Raw genomic sequence first — 14689 nt, 5'->3', positions numbered from 1 at the left:
TAAGCATTGTGTTCCTAAACTTTCGAAGTTTCAGAATTGGCCACTACCTCAAAATCGACAAAAATGACGTTTATCCGGCTTTGATAATAGGCTACTCATATACAACATATTAGGAAAGGAACACAACTCTTCAAAGCAATTGTGAAGAATCAGACAGGGTGTCACAGTTAAATATTTCAGAACTCCTAAGAGGGTTAAGATGCTTCCTTCCTACTCGAAATCACCTCGCAATGCGAGGTTGGAAATGCTTTACCTACCCGAGAACTTTGAGACATGGCAGGGATATTCGACTGTTAGGAGTTACATGCGTCGAATATATAAGGTGTGCCTTGTAGCCAGTTGAAAAAAAAGAAGAACACTTACTTTGACGCATGTACCTTTTGCTTTTTTATACGTAGTATTAAACAGATTTTTTACTTACGGTCTCTTTTCTCGATGGTGCTTCTGAGTACCGTTTTTGAAAAGTATTTCCGACCCCGCATTGCCATATGATTTTAAGCCCTACCCCTCTTAGTAGTTTTGAAATGTTTAAGTGAGACAAATTATATATGCAAATACCTTACTCAGAAATATTAATATCAATAATTAAACCAAGCCATTGCTTCTTTTAATTATGTATGGGCTGTACTGCCATATGTTATTACTCGAAAGTACTAAATATGAAAAATCCGCCCTATTCATAAAGCAATAATGGTCAGTGGAGTAGTTTTGAAAAAAAAAAAAAAAAGAGAGAGAAAGAGATATATCCGCTACAAAACGAGCGAAAGTTTCAAATGTCAACTTGGTGATGCTAAAAAAGATCAGTTTCTCGCAAAGGATATTCTAATGGAAAAAGAGAAAAAGAAACAACTTAGTTCACGCTGACATAGTGGTGTAGTAGTTAGACACTGGTCTCTAACGATGAAGGGGATTCCGGGGTCCAGGCTTCAGTCGGTGAATTTTCAAAATGCAAAAAATCGACAGTCCTGATTATGGTTAATTCCCCCGAGCGCTCGTTTGGCTTGCTTAGAGTGTTCTTGGCAAAACTAAAATCTTAGAGCGATTTCGCTTCGAATAGAGGCCAGGTGCCTCCATCTGGTAAAGAAAATGGACGTCAAAATTCCCCAGAGTTTCCAGGAATGGCCTCCCTGATTTCAAAATGCAATATCTCGAAAACAATGATGTATATTGCAATAAAAGAAATGGCATGTTTATTGTGGAACCCATAAAAATTATGTACAGAATCTTGGAAATTCGTAACAAGAATTGCCAACAGGAGGCACTGCACGCGGCTATTGCATTAGGAATCCCTATAAATAGTGCTGCGAAGGAGTTAGGTGCTTCAGCAGCAGTTTTGCCTCTCTGAGGTACTTAACTTTACTCCAGAAATGATCGTCCAACCCCTTCGCAGCACTAATTTTGGGACTTCTACTGTAATTACAGCGTGCCACGCCCACTGTTGGCAATTTTTGTTACTAATTTCCAAGTTTCTGAACATGAATTTTATGGGTTTCACAATAAACATACTGTTTATTTCATTCCAAAACAGACCTCTGCTTTCGAGATATTTAATTTTGAAATTAGGGAGTGCATTCTTAGACATGAAAAAAATGGATGCTATTTCCGGGAAACTCTCTAGTTGTACAAAAGGTAATGGCTGTAACGCAGCTCCGTTAAAAAAAAAAAAAAAAACATTCTGAAATTGGTACTTCTTTAGTAAGCAAAAGCGCTTGAAACAGGAAAAAAGAGGCAGTTGCATATGTTTTCGGATCGTAAAAGCCGCAATAATCATGCTAAGAATCGAAATAGCTCCGAGCTGAGTTCTACCTCGGATAGTATCTGCGGTCTGATTTCCTCAACTAAGCACTAGTGAAATGTCCGCTGCATCAGGTCCGGTTCGATTTCTCTTCCAACTCGGCGGCCGGAAACAGTTGGAAATAACTTCCAGCAATACAACTGCCCTAACGCGTCCGCTGGGTTAAGTCTGGAGCATTCTCACTTCATCTTTCTTCCGAATTTTATCCTGGAGCAAAGCGAATCTCTGACTGTCTCAAATCACCATCTATTTGTATATTTTCGTTTATTTCCGAAAAATATTTTAGCTTCATTGCGTATAGTATTATTTCTTCTGAGGAGGACATAATTTTTTTGTAGTCATTTGGTATTACACTATATTAAAGAGTACCATTCATTAGAAATTGATTTTATTAAAAAAAAAGAGGATGCGAAGTACTTAACTACTAAAGCAGAAAAGCCCCGCAAGGGCAATATTCGTACACCTACCCCCCCCCCCCCCTCAAATTATGTGCAGCCACAGTAACACCAGAACAAAATTAATCCTAAAAACATCCGCTAAAAATCAATAGTGCAGTATTTTTCATGATCCCCTACCCCGTGCCCTTAATGAGCACCGCTAACTCAAAGACCCCAAAATAACTCAACTTATATTTTTATTTCTTATCAATCTTAAAGAAGGAAAATTGGTAAGATGGCAATTTTATAGATAGATGATGTTTTAATGTTTAAGGCATAGGTTACTGTTCATCTGCATAGGTAACAGGTCCTGAAAAAATGAAATTTTGCATAAAAACTACCTTTTGAAAATAAAATCTGCTCGAGATATGTCCTGAAAAAAAATGAATAAAATAAAACCGCTGAGAATTTCTAACTATGAGAACAAAAATTTCTCCCTCTAAATAAATATTAAGAACCAACGTCATGGAAATCTGAAAAATCAGAGCAACATCAACTTTGAACGAGTGATGATAAAAAGCAATTTACGATTGCTCAGAAAAATGCACATAATATGCTGGGAGAAGAAAACAACCTATGGAAAACAATTTCGAAAACGATTATATAATACGTTACTCAGAAATATTAATTAATTGAAACAGAAAACCATTTAATTAAATTTTCCGTGGGCTGTTTCGCCATTCGTTAATTATATTTCGAACGTATTAAATATGAAAATTGACTTTATACATTAAACAAGGGCCAGTAAAGCAGTTTTAGAATGAAAGAAATCAATGTCACAAAGCAATAGCGGCTATGAATTAATTAAATATTACAAAGAAACGCAAATTGAGAGAGATAATCAACTAAAACATCAATTTAAAACATCAATTTCTGTCACCAAATAAAGCGCATCTTTATTGAAAAATTTAAAAAAAAGCAACGTTAGTTCATTTTCTGAATTTGGTATTTCTTTCAGAAAGCTGAACTTGAAATGCAGAAAAATGAAATTGTGTAATTACATGTAAAAATCATGTTGTGCTATGTAAAAACCACGTACCGCGAGAAAAAGGCGATTTTCATACGTGATAATGATGCTTGAGAATATTAGATGATTGATATTTATTTTGAAAAATTAAATGTAAAAAACGAGCGAAGGAAAAAAAAAAAAAACATGAAAATAATTTGAATTTTGACCTCTTGAATTCAAATTATGTTTTTCGCAATCAAGAGCCTGTGTGTGCATGCAGGCGTTTGTGTTTATAAGTGCGTGTGTGGGGATGTGTGTGTTTGTTTGTAGGGGTGTGTGTATGTGTGTGTAGGCATGTGTGTTTGTGTCTGTGTGCAGGTATGAATGTGTAAGTAGTTGTGTGTATGAGTGTTTGTGTGTGGGGGGGGGGGGATGTGTATGTTTGTGTAGGCATATGTGTTTGTGCTCAGGCATGAGTGTGTGGGTAGTTGTGTGTGGGTGTGCGTGTATGTGTAAGTGTTTGTATGTATGCGTGTGTGTGCTTGAGTGTGTGTATGTGTTTGTGTATGTGTGTAGGTGTATGTATGTGTTTGTGTGTCTGTGTAGGTGCGTGTATGTATGCGTGTAAGTGTAGAATATTGACGCAAACTGGAGACGGTTTTCGCTATAGGAGCAGCATTGCGAGGCGGCCGGTCGGGGGTGATGCTGCAGACGGTGCTGGCGGGAAAATAAAGCCATAGGACATCAAAACAGTCAAATTAAAGCAATAAGCAATCGTGATTGCTCAAAAAATCGGGTATGAATAGTTCTTTTTTCTGACTCGAGATGGTGATAGTATGAAACTTTCTTTAGTGTGACGATATTACTTCGTTGAATAGTTCTAGCTCATCAACTTGAAAAATATCAGTTCCTAATTTTAAACAGTGCCTTCGATCGCTGAAACCAACCTAAGATCACTATCAATGCCTCTTCGTCACGCTCACATCGGCTCGCAGGTAGTTGTCACTTCTTAAATGTCTCTTCTATGCGTAGACATTTGATGCAGCACAAATTTCCAGCACAAGGACATGAATTTAGAAGACAGAACTCCAACAAAGGAAATTTGTTTTGAAATTCATAGCATTTAGGAAGTTCTTTTTACTGGAAGCTAAAGTTAATAATAATTAAAAAAAAAAGGTAGTACGATCTCGTTTATATAGTACAGTAAAATTTGGTGAAAAAATAGTCAAACCCAAACATCCCCCCTCCTCAAAAAAAGTTTCAACCTGTTGCAAATTACTTCTTATCGTACTAGTAAGAAACTGTAAAAAGCCCAAGCATTTTGCGCGACGGTTTTTGGAGGGGAAAGGGAGGGGGGTAGACGAAAAAATCCTTTTTAAAAAATAATTTCCATTAATTAAACAAATTACTCAAAAACCGCAGAAACCACACACAAAGAGAAATTAGAACAGAAACAGTATCAACACAATAAAGGTGTTTTGCAACTCAGTAAATAATGTAATTATTATTCAGTAAAACTTTCGATTCCTGAACAAAAAAACATACTTCACCTATAAATAAAAGCGACATAGACTAGCATAGAAGCATATAACTTTGAAGCAATATATTACATTTTATAATCAAGGGTCCACTGTACATGGTTTAGGGCCTTGAAGACTATTGTTCCTTGACCCAGGCCAAGAGTCAAGCACCCCTTTTTGAAGCAGTAGAAGAATGTATGGGGCACCAACAGAAAGGATGTCGACGAGGATGCACTGAAAAACACAAGCAGAGGAAATGGTAGATAAAAAGAAAACAAAGTTTCTCCACTATGTGTCATTCAGTTTTGAGCAGTCACAAATTTTCAGGAACCTGGAGGGTAAAAAAAAAAGCATTAATTTTTAAGTAAAAATGTATAATAAATACAGTAAAACCCCTCCTAACGGACACCCCTCTTATGCGGACCCTTTTTAATTCCCCACTTCCAATGCAAATAACATTATTGAATCCCTGTCCTGTGGACAAAAAATTTGTACCGTCAGTTTCTGCATTAGACGGATTTTACTCTACAAATCAATAACAAATAGTTGATCTTAATTTGTTCAACCAGAATTTTTTTTTTTTTTTTTTGTAGTTTTTGCAATAAAATAGTATTTTATCTGCTAATATCAGAAAACAAACCCTTTCTAAAATTCAATATTGATTCGAAAGATCTGTAGTTCGAAAAATACACAAGGAGAAATTAGAATAGAAACAATATCAACACAACAAAGGTGTTTTGCAATTCAGTAAATAATATAATTATTATTCAGTAAAACTTTGGATTCCTGAACAAAAAACATACTTCACCTATAAATAAAAGCAATATAAACTAGCATAGAAGCATATAACTTTGAAGCAATACATTACATTTTATAATCAAGGGTCCACTGTACATGGTTTAGGACCCTGAAGATTACTGTTCCTTGATCCAGACTAAGAGCCGAGCACCCCTTTTTTCAGCAATAGAAGAATGTGTGGGGCACCAACAGAAAAGATGTTGACGAGGATGCACTGAAAAACACAAGCAGAGGAAATGGTAGCTAAAATGAAACCAAGTCTCTCCACTATGTATCATTCAGTTTTGAGCGGCCACAAATTTTCAGGCACTTGGAGGGTAGAAAAAAAGCATTCATTTTTAAGTTAAAATATATAATAAATGCAGTAAAACCCTTCCTAACGGACACCCCTCTTATGCGGAGCTTTTTTAATTCCCCACTTCCAATGCAAATAACATTATTAAATCCGTGTCCTGTGGACAAAAAATTTGTTCCGTCAGTTTCTGCATTAGAGGGATTTCACTGTACAAATCAATAACAAATAGTTGATCTTAATTTGTTCAACCAGAATTTTTTTGTAGTTTTTGCAATAAAATAGTATTTTATTTGCTAATATCAGAAAACAAACCCTTTCTAAAAATTAATATTGATTCGAAAGATCTGTAGTTTGAAAAATACACAAAGAGAAATTAGAATAGAAACAATATCAACACAACAAAGGTGTTTTGCAATTCAGTAAATAATGTAATTATTCAGTAAAACTTTGGATACCTGAACAAAAAACATACTTCACCTATAAATAAAAGCAACATAAACTAACACAGAAACATATAATTTTGAAGCAATACATTGCATTTCATAATCAAGGGTCCACGGTACATATTTTAGGGCCCTTTGAGACCTGCCACATGCTGCTGTGCTCGAGCGTGTCCGCTTCGTAGTCGGGCTAGTACCGTTTGATCTTCCCTGCTGATATCCATAAGTAAAACATCACCAGGGTGGGTTGCTTTGTACCCCTCATGTGTAGGAGCCCGTCTCTAAGCGGAGCTGATATTTTGCTTGTCAGGTTGCAATTTCTGAAGAAGAAAGGCACCCTTTACGAGGAGAAAATCCTCGGTATCCACTGAAAAGTAATTTAAGGACTTGATATCAATTCAAAATGCTCTTATTACTATTGGCAATTTGTGTTAAAACAAAGAATTCGGGAGTTTGATCCTCAATCCTTATTTATACAAATACAAAAGTGACGACCAGCAACAGGCTCTGGGCCCAGCTAGACTTATCCTAGCTTCCCTGACTTCTGTAAAAGTAACTTCGGTTTACCTGTTACTATCAGAAAACAAATCCCCCCCCCCTTCCTTTCTAAAATTTATCCTCTTCACTTCTGGTTGTTTTATTTATTTCACTTTTCCAGTTGCTTTACTTTCTGTATTACATTATTCTTTTGCTAAAGCAATTTTCCGAAACTTGATTTTTATAACATACAGCACTAGCCAAATGTATATGCAAAGAGCACATCCAAGATTAGTTACAAAATGACATCACTATTCACAGAATGCAGCGAATTTTTCATTAAAGAAGATTGAATAATTTAGAAATGCAGCAAGAGAAACAAATTGAAAAGAAAACAGTATTAACAGAACAAAGATATTTTTTAATAAAATAAATACACATATATTCAGGAGGACTTACTTTTTATAATCAATGACATTTTTGTAAATTAAGGTAGCACAAGTAAAGGATTATGCATTAAAACAAGGATAAAATAATTACTAATGTACACACAATTGTTCATACTACATAATTCACATTTCAAAACTATTTCCCCCAGAAATATTTCAATTTAAAAAAATTGTTTAATTAAGCTACAATGTCTATTAAGTAACACACACGCCTAGGTTACAGGATTTTAAATTTCTCCTCATTAAAACACATAATTAAACAATAATATCGAGACAATTCATATGGATTGGCTGCCAATAAAATGCAGATAATACTAAATACTCACTTTTTCTACACACATTAATTTCGTTTGAGATGTTAATGCGTGAACTTAAAATGACTTACTTCGAATCACTTTAAATTTTGATTCTTTCTTGAATTGCAATTCTACATCGGGATGACGGGAACCTGGAAATAAAGAACATTTTAACTATACAAATTTCAGAAATTGATTTCTCACCCAACCCAAGTCAGCAGAGAAAGTGTTGAAGCTTTTCATTCTGAAATCATAAAAGGCATAATTAAAGATAAGCAATTAATGCGTTAAAACAAAAATACATACCTGACCATTACCAGCGTTACGCGTTGGACGCTGGGCGATCCCATTCTGAATGCGCGGCAAAAGGGGGCATAGGAATATGATGACATCATCGGCCGGCCGCATAGAATGTTTATCTTCGCACGTCCGGGCAGCCGGCAGCGGAGTCACTTCGAGCGTAGAGCGCAATATTTAATTCGCTTCTTGATTATCATAATGTGGAAACGCAGAAGAGAAATGCGCCGAAGTGCAGCATTTGTGACGTCATGAAGACTGCGTCTTGTTTGAGAAATCGGACATTTAAAAAAAATAATTAAAAAATAATTGTTGGGAATACAAATATATTTTCTAGGTTCATGTTTTTTTTTTGCTTATTCTATCAATTTCAGTGACTAAAAGTAGTACTTTTGACTGAAGGAAGCAACCCCATTATGGGTACTTTTAGTAGGAGGATGCATCCCTCCTCATTCTTCATGCATGGCGCATATCGCGTACAGCTGTAGGATAGGAAGGGAATATATGCTTGCATGGCGATGGCTGCTTTCCGCTATCTTTCCTACTTTGTGCAGGAAGTTGTTACGTAACAACTTTCCAACACTATTGCATGAAATCGATTAAATTATTTTTCATGAATATAATCAGAGGAAATTTGTTTCGATTTAAATAGCATTTAGAAAGGTCTTTTTACTGGTAGATTCAATAAAAGAAAGACGCTGTGCCATCTCGTTTTCCGGGCTAGGACCAGACGTCGGAGAAGGATGTTGAATCGAATCTATACTCCATATCAGGGGTTCTCAAACTTTTAGAAATCGCGACCCAATTTTTTTGGACTGATATTCATTTCGGGCAAATTAGTTTTTGAATTCAAGTTGTGCAGGTAGACGATAATAATACAAGTTTCTAAAAATTGAAATTTTGCAAGAACTTTGGGTTATTCTTCAATAAGATTTATTCCTAATAAAATTGAAATGAGAAACATCAGCTAATACATTATATAGAAAATTCTCAACTGAAAGAGTAATTGCGCATAATTACCGTATATTCAAAGTTAAGAGTTAAAACAACAACAAACAAAAACAAAATTAGATAGAAAAGAATTTAACAAAAAAGAGGGAAAAAAAGTTATTTGGAGAACTATTTCATGATGATCGTATTTTTGCATTTAAAAACGAAACGGTTAAAAATACATAGCTTACAAATATCTCAGCAGAAAGAAATTGCCAAAAAAAAAAAGGTGGGTGCATGTGAAAAACGTAACTTTTCTGAACAAAACAAGTACAAGAGGTTGAAAGACATTCCGAGATTGAGAAAGACACACTTCTTAGTAGAATATACATTGTTCATCCTAATAGCTGATTGGAATTTCGTCGCATAAGAATTCATTTGTAACATTTTCGTGCTCCTACATATTTACAAAGTCGTTTAACAGTTAAAGATTATGCCTACGTATCAAGCAGCATATAAAGTACTCGATCTTATAGACGGCGACATACCTTGGAAACTAACATTAGTTGGTACATGTAACTTTCAAACTCCGCTCCTAAACTCAAATAATTATTTACAACTATTTTAACTTTTATGTTAACGTTAACACCGTATTGCTTTATAGAAAGCATTTTAAAAGGATAGCATTGACAATATATTGCAAGGAGAGCGTCAGCCGAAATACTATGATTGTCGTTCAATGTCAAGCAATATAAAAATAAAAGGCTAAATTTGTGAATGAAGCGGAAATTCAATAGGGGACTTTTGTCTGCAACCACCTCAGAGAATCAACGAAAACAAATACAGTCGAGCCTCCATACATCGAACTTCCATATATCGAAATTTTCTATATATCGAAATCCTAGCAAATTTCTATGTTCCTTACACAGAAAAATTGTTTTTATATATCGAAGATATCTCTAGAAATCGCGAATTTTTTTTTTTTTTTTTTTTTTTTTTTTGAGACGTCTGTAGATTTTTTACCACTTTAGACTGTTTGTCTCGTGAAAAATGAAAGTTAGGAGAGAAAATTATGTTCACTAAAGGTTGCTACGAAACTCATAAGGAATATGGGGTTGAAGAGCGTGTAGATAGGTCGTTGTTTCGTTCTGGAGTTCTTAAATTTCTTCAAATTTATTTCAAATCTTAGTTGTAACCAGTTACATTGTAAAATCTGTTTCAAGTTCTCCCTTTTGTCTGTTGATTATCATTCCTAGTGTTTTTAGCTGCAGTAAAAACCATTCAAGTTAGGCAGATCGATTTTTTTACTTATCTCTCGATTACATTGTCAAAACGAAAATCCACTAATAGTGCGGATCAAGTGGAATTCAAGAAGAATGTAGATGTATGAAAGCGCAAAAATGTAATTTCTGTTATTTTCTTAATTATTGACTTATATTTAATACGATGCTCGTATTAATTAGAAATTGGCTTTCATACATGTAAACTAGCTTTAATTTTAATGTTTTAGGAGACTTTTAGGATAAAATGAGGCTCCAGTTTGCTACTGCGATATATGGAGGTCCGACTACATTGAAACATGATTGGTGCATGAAATCCAGGAACGCAAATTAATGTTGATCGGCATACCCGGTGGAACTGGAAAAACTTAATAAATGCAACATTATCAAAAAGTAAATCAACATGCTTTTGCGAAGTTTTTTTTTTTCCAGAACTGCCGAGACTTTACTTTAGAGCAAAAAAACTGTCCATTCCACATTTCAAGTACTAAGGAAGACTCCGTATGTTCAACAAGAACAAGGTAGTTGCATATTATTTCCTCTTCCAATTTAAATTATTACAATATCCAATGAAAGTTTCTTATGCGATCACCATCATCAAATCTGAAACTTCAGCGTACAACTATACGATACGTAGTGCAACTTTACATATTGTTCAGTGGGAATTACACGTTAGTGTCCCTTGATAAGGAAATGTGGTAAATCCATTTGTTTCAAACATCATAAAAACAAAAAAAAAAAAAAAAAGTTGTTTACTATTAATTTTCAAATTACAAAACACTTTTCTGATATTTATTTAAGACGGGCCGCTAGTATATATATTACATATGAGATCGGAACTCAGTTGATGTAACAGCGCAATACAGGCGTCTCTCGTGTAACGCGGGATTTCTGCGACACGTTTTCGATATTACGCGGTACGAGGTTTGCACTGTTATAATACGAATTCGATATTACACTTTGAAGATTGAATTCCATATTTGTTCTATACACTTAAAAATGGGTGACATTAATTCTAAAAATATTTTAACAAAATAAGTTGTTTTCAAGAAACTGATACGAAAACTTGTGTCTGTCTATGGCTCGAAAGTTAGGTTTGCCCGCATAACACAAATTTTTAAGATTAAAAAAATTCTATTTTTATCATGAGTGTTCTAAAAGGAAAAAGATGACAATTATTTTGTACCCAATAAAGAAAATAACACTAGCATTAAACGTAAGCTAAATTTCGCAAACAATTTTAAAAAAATGTATTCGAAACAAAATAAGAAATAAAATAAATGCAATAATTCTCTTTATTTGATTTTATGTTTTGTTTCGCTGCAGTTGCTCAGATAAATTTTATTGCTACTGAAAAACTGAGATTTTCTTTCAGATAATATGCGTTTCGTTCTTTACAAACAAAGTTTTCTTGTTGTGCATAATAGTTTGAGTTTGACGTATGTAAAAATTTAAGTTGTATCGTTTAAAGCAAATCTAGTTTTGGAACTGTGGGGCCGTTTTGAGTTTTTTTTCCCAGTTTCTTTTTGTATGTTTTAATCAGGGCCTAATATCCCAATAGGTAGAGTAGTATTTTTTAGAAGCGGCAAATTTTGCATGAACAACACATTTTTTTAAATTATAGTTTTCCAGAGTGAAATTCTTTCATTTCCATAGCGACATCCTTTTTCTTTGTTATTTAATAATGTTTGCTTCCACACTTTTCTTGAAAATGAAATATTTCTCAAGCATGGTAATAGATTAGTGTTCAACAATAACTGTGAAGATGAAATCTGGTCATCGATTGAACAAAAGGAAGTGTCATTGCGTTTGGCCAAAAATTGCAAAAATATTGGAGTTTGACTAAAATTTTCAGCACCAAATATAGTTAATTCAGAGGTGTTTTCTTGAGTGATTTTCACTTTTACATCGTTAATCCATTTAAAAATCGCATTTTGTTAATTTTAAGTCTTGGAGGCAAATGAAAATGAGTGACGAGAATAAAAAGCTAAATGATTCCAAATAAAATATACATGCTAAATTAAAATCGGAAAAACAAAAAAGTTCTCCAGAAGTTTTTAAAACGTGATATACATACTCTTGCAGTGGACAGTTTTCAAAAACAGAAACTTTGGACCCTTTTCAACGTAGTTCAGTACTCCTTACAAATGAAATTCCATCAAAAAGTGAGGAGTGGTAAGAAATTCACGCGAGTGAATGTAACGACGCAGAGAAAATTATTCAAATTGTAGATTCGTAGAGGGGGAAAATGCACAGGAGAAAGATGCTTTAATAAGCATTGCTTAAATTGTAAAAAAAATAAAAAAATAAATAAATAAAAAATTGCGGGAGCCCTATATTCTCCAGAACTCATATTAAGCGGACATGGAATTTAAGTACGATATAAGAGATTCATAAGACATTCAGTAACAGAACACAAACCCTAATCTACACGAGGCAACTTAATTGAATCAACTTTGTAGAGTGTGGTGCAGGTATTAGGAAGCGTAATCAGGAAGAAAGGAGAAAACACCGCCTGGCATCCTGCACAAGACAATCAACTAATGCTTGGTGTCTTCGGCATAACACATGTGTCGCTACCATTCTCATCAAAAAGTTGAGAAGTGAACAGAGATACCCACCTCCTCGAAGGGCAAGGGCACACCCCACCCCCTAAATTTTGCGTAGCCCCCCCCCCCCCAAAGCAAGAGACCCACAAAAAGTGAAAAATACCCCTCAAAACACCTCCCAAAAATTTCAATGCTGCAGTCTGAGCCATGAACCCCCTCCCCCCCCCCAAGTGGGCACCCCTGGTAGTGAATGTTCCTGATGCGCCGGCACATTCCTTCCGTTTTCTTTAACCGTTATATTGACCGTTCCGATCGTTCGCGTGTGAAAGGGGCCTATTGGGCCATTCATTAATTACATAAGGGTCCCGAGGGAGAGGGGAGTTGGAAAAAACTCTACATACCCTTACTTGGGGTAGGGGAATCCAAACCCATTCTTACGTAATATTTTCAAGTCGATATTTTACATTAGAAATCGCGCGGTCAAGTGGTTTGGCAGGGATCATATTTCATTTGCGTCTGGAAGATGGAACAATTATTAGGATGAGCTGTTTTTTATTTGTTTTACAAAGAATGAATGGTGTAAAATAAAATAAAATATCTCAATTTGCATGTCATGTTTTATTTTTTATCAGTATCGCATCAAATACAAAAAAAAAAAATGTCGAAAAAAACAGTTAGTCTAGATTCCAACTTTTTAGTAAATATTTCTTGGTATAATAAGGTCTAATTTAATAATAGTGAATTTAATAACGATTCCAGTGATACAAGATTCGTAAATTCAATATTTTATTATTTTGGAAAACGAAATGGAATCTTACGTAAGAATAGCCCGGGGGGGGGTTGAAAAATCTCATGTGCCCTTTTATGTGGGGAGGGGGTCAAAAATTGCCAAAATCATCCTTACATAATTAATGAATGGCCCCTAAGAGATTTGAAGAAGGAGTTGCGAAAAAATGCAAAGAGCGTCAGTAAAATGAATGAAAAAAAAAATATTCGCAAAGTTAGAGCCATTATGTTTTTAGTGAGTCCGGCTCCTTTGACCCAAAATCAATATGATCCATCTCCGGCTGCAAAGCCCTGGTCATGTGAGCCTTTTCACACCTCTTTGTCTCACTTCAAATGGAATATTTCGCCATTTATTTCTCAGTTAGAAAAACATAACAGAACTCACGTTTCCAAGTCTTTATGCTAGCCACTAAGATTACTGGTTACACAGTACGTATAATTTTTGCTTTCAGTTATTTGAACGTCAAAGTAGACTACAAGATGGAAAAAGCTCTTGTTCGTGTTATCTGTAAAATCCTTGCACGGACCCTTTTCATGAAATGCAGGTTTGAACAGTAGGTTCCTTCCTGCTACAGTTAAACACAGTATTAATTGGAAGAATCCCTTCCGTTAGGCCAGCACACACAGGGTGGGCTTTATTGTAATTCCAATTCCAAATGACATCAAGGATCTGCATAATTGGCATCTAGTCCGGTAAAATTGTTATTTTCTATGCCAGAACGCTAGAAAAGATGGTTTTTCTTTACAAAATGCTTTGTTATGTTTTCCTGATTGATATTTGAAAGATCCCCGGCTTTCTGAAAAATTTTAGCTAAAATATTTGGGCGTGTTCCACAAGGCTACCAGAAAAATTCCAGTGGTGTCATTACCGCAACCTGACCAACCGCGCGCGGTTTTTAGCGACCGGTGAGGTGTTTCCAAACTTACCCTGGTAGTTAGATTGTGTATATCAAAAAGTGTTGGTTTTGCTTTGTTCAACTTTATAGAATTCGCATTATGTGAAATATTATGTAAAACGGAATTCACATTAATGTTCTGCTTGAGTAACATGGCAAAAATATGTGAACGTGATGAAGAATGTTCTTGGGTAAATATATACAAAGTTCATGGTTAAAATGTACAGAAGCAGAGTAGTAAATGCAGTGGTAATTTTTTTTCTTATCTCTCGGCCGGTCAGGGCCATGGTCCATGGAATCAAATCCAATATGAGTAATAGTCCTTTCTTGATGCAGGCGTTTGTATTTATGAAGACAAAAAAAAATGGGAGGGGGGAATGTGGAATTTTAGAAGAAAATTTGGTTGTTAGGGGGGAAAAAAATTTCAAGAGAAAAAAATATCATAGAAAGTCGATTCATTTTTTTTTTTTTTTTTGAGAATATTCGTGGAAAAAT

The sequence above is a fragment of the Uloborus diversus genome, chromosome 8, assembly GCF_026930045.1.
Source record: "Uloborus diversus isolate 005 chromosome 8, Udiv.v.3.1, whole genome shotgun sequence".
Classification (NCBI taxonomy): Eukaryota; Metazoa; Arthropoda; class Arachnida; order Araneae; family Uloboridae; genus Uloborus; species Uloborus diversus.
The sequence above is the reverse complement of the archived record's forward strand: the minus strand, read 5'-3'. Positions refer to the sequence as shown.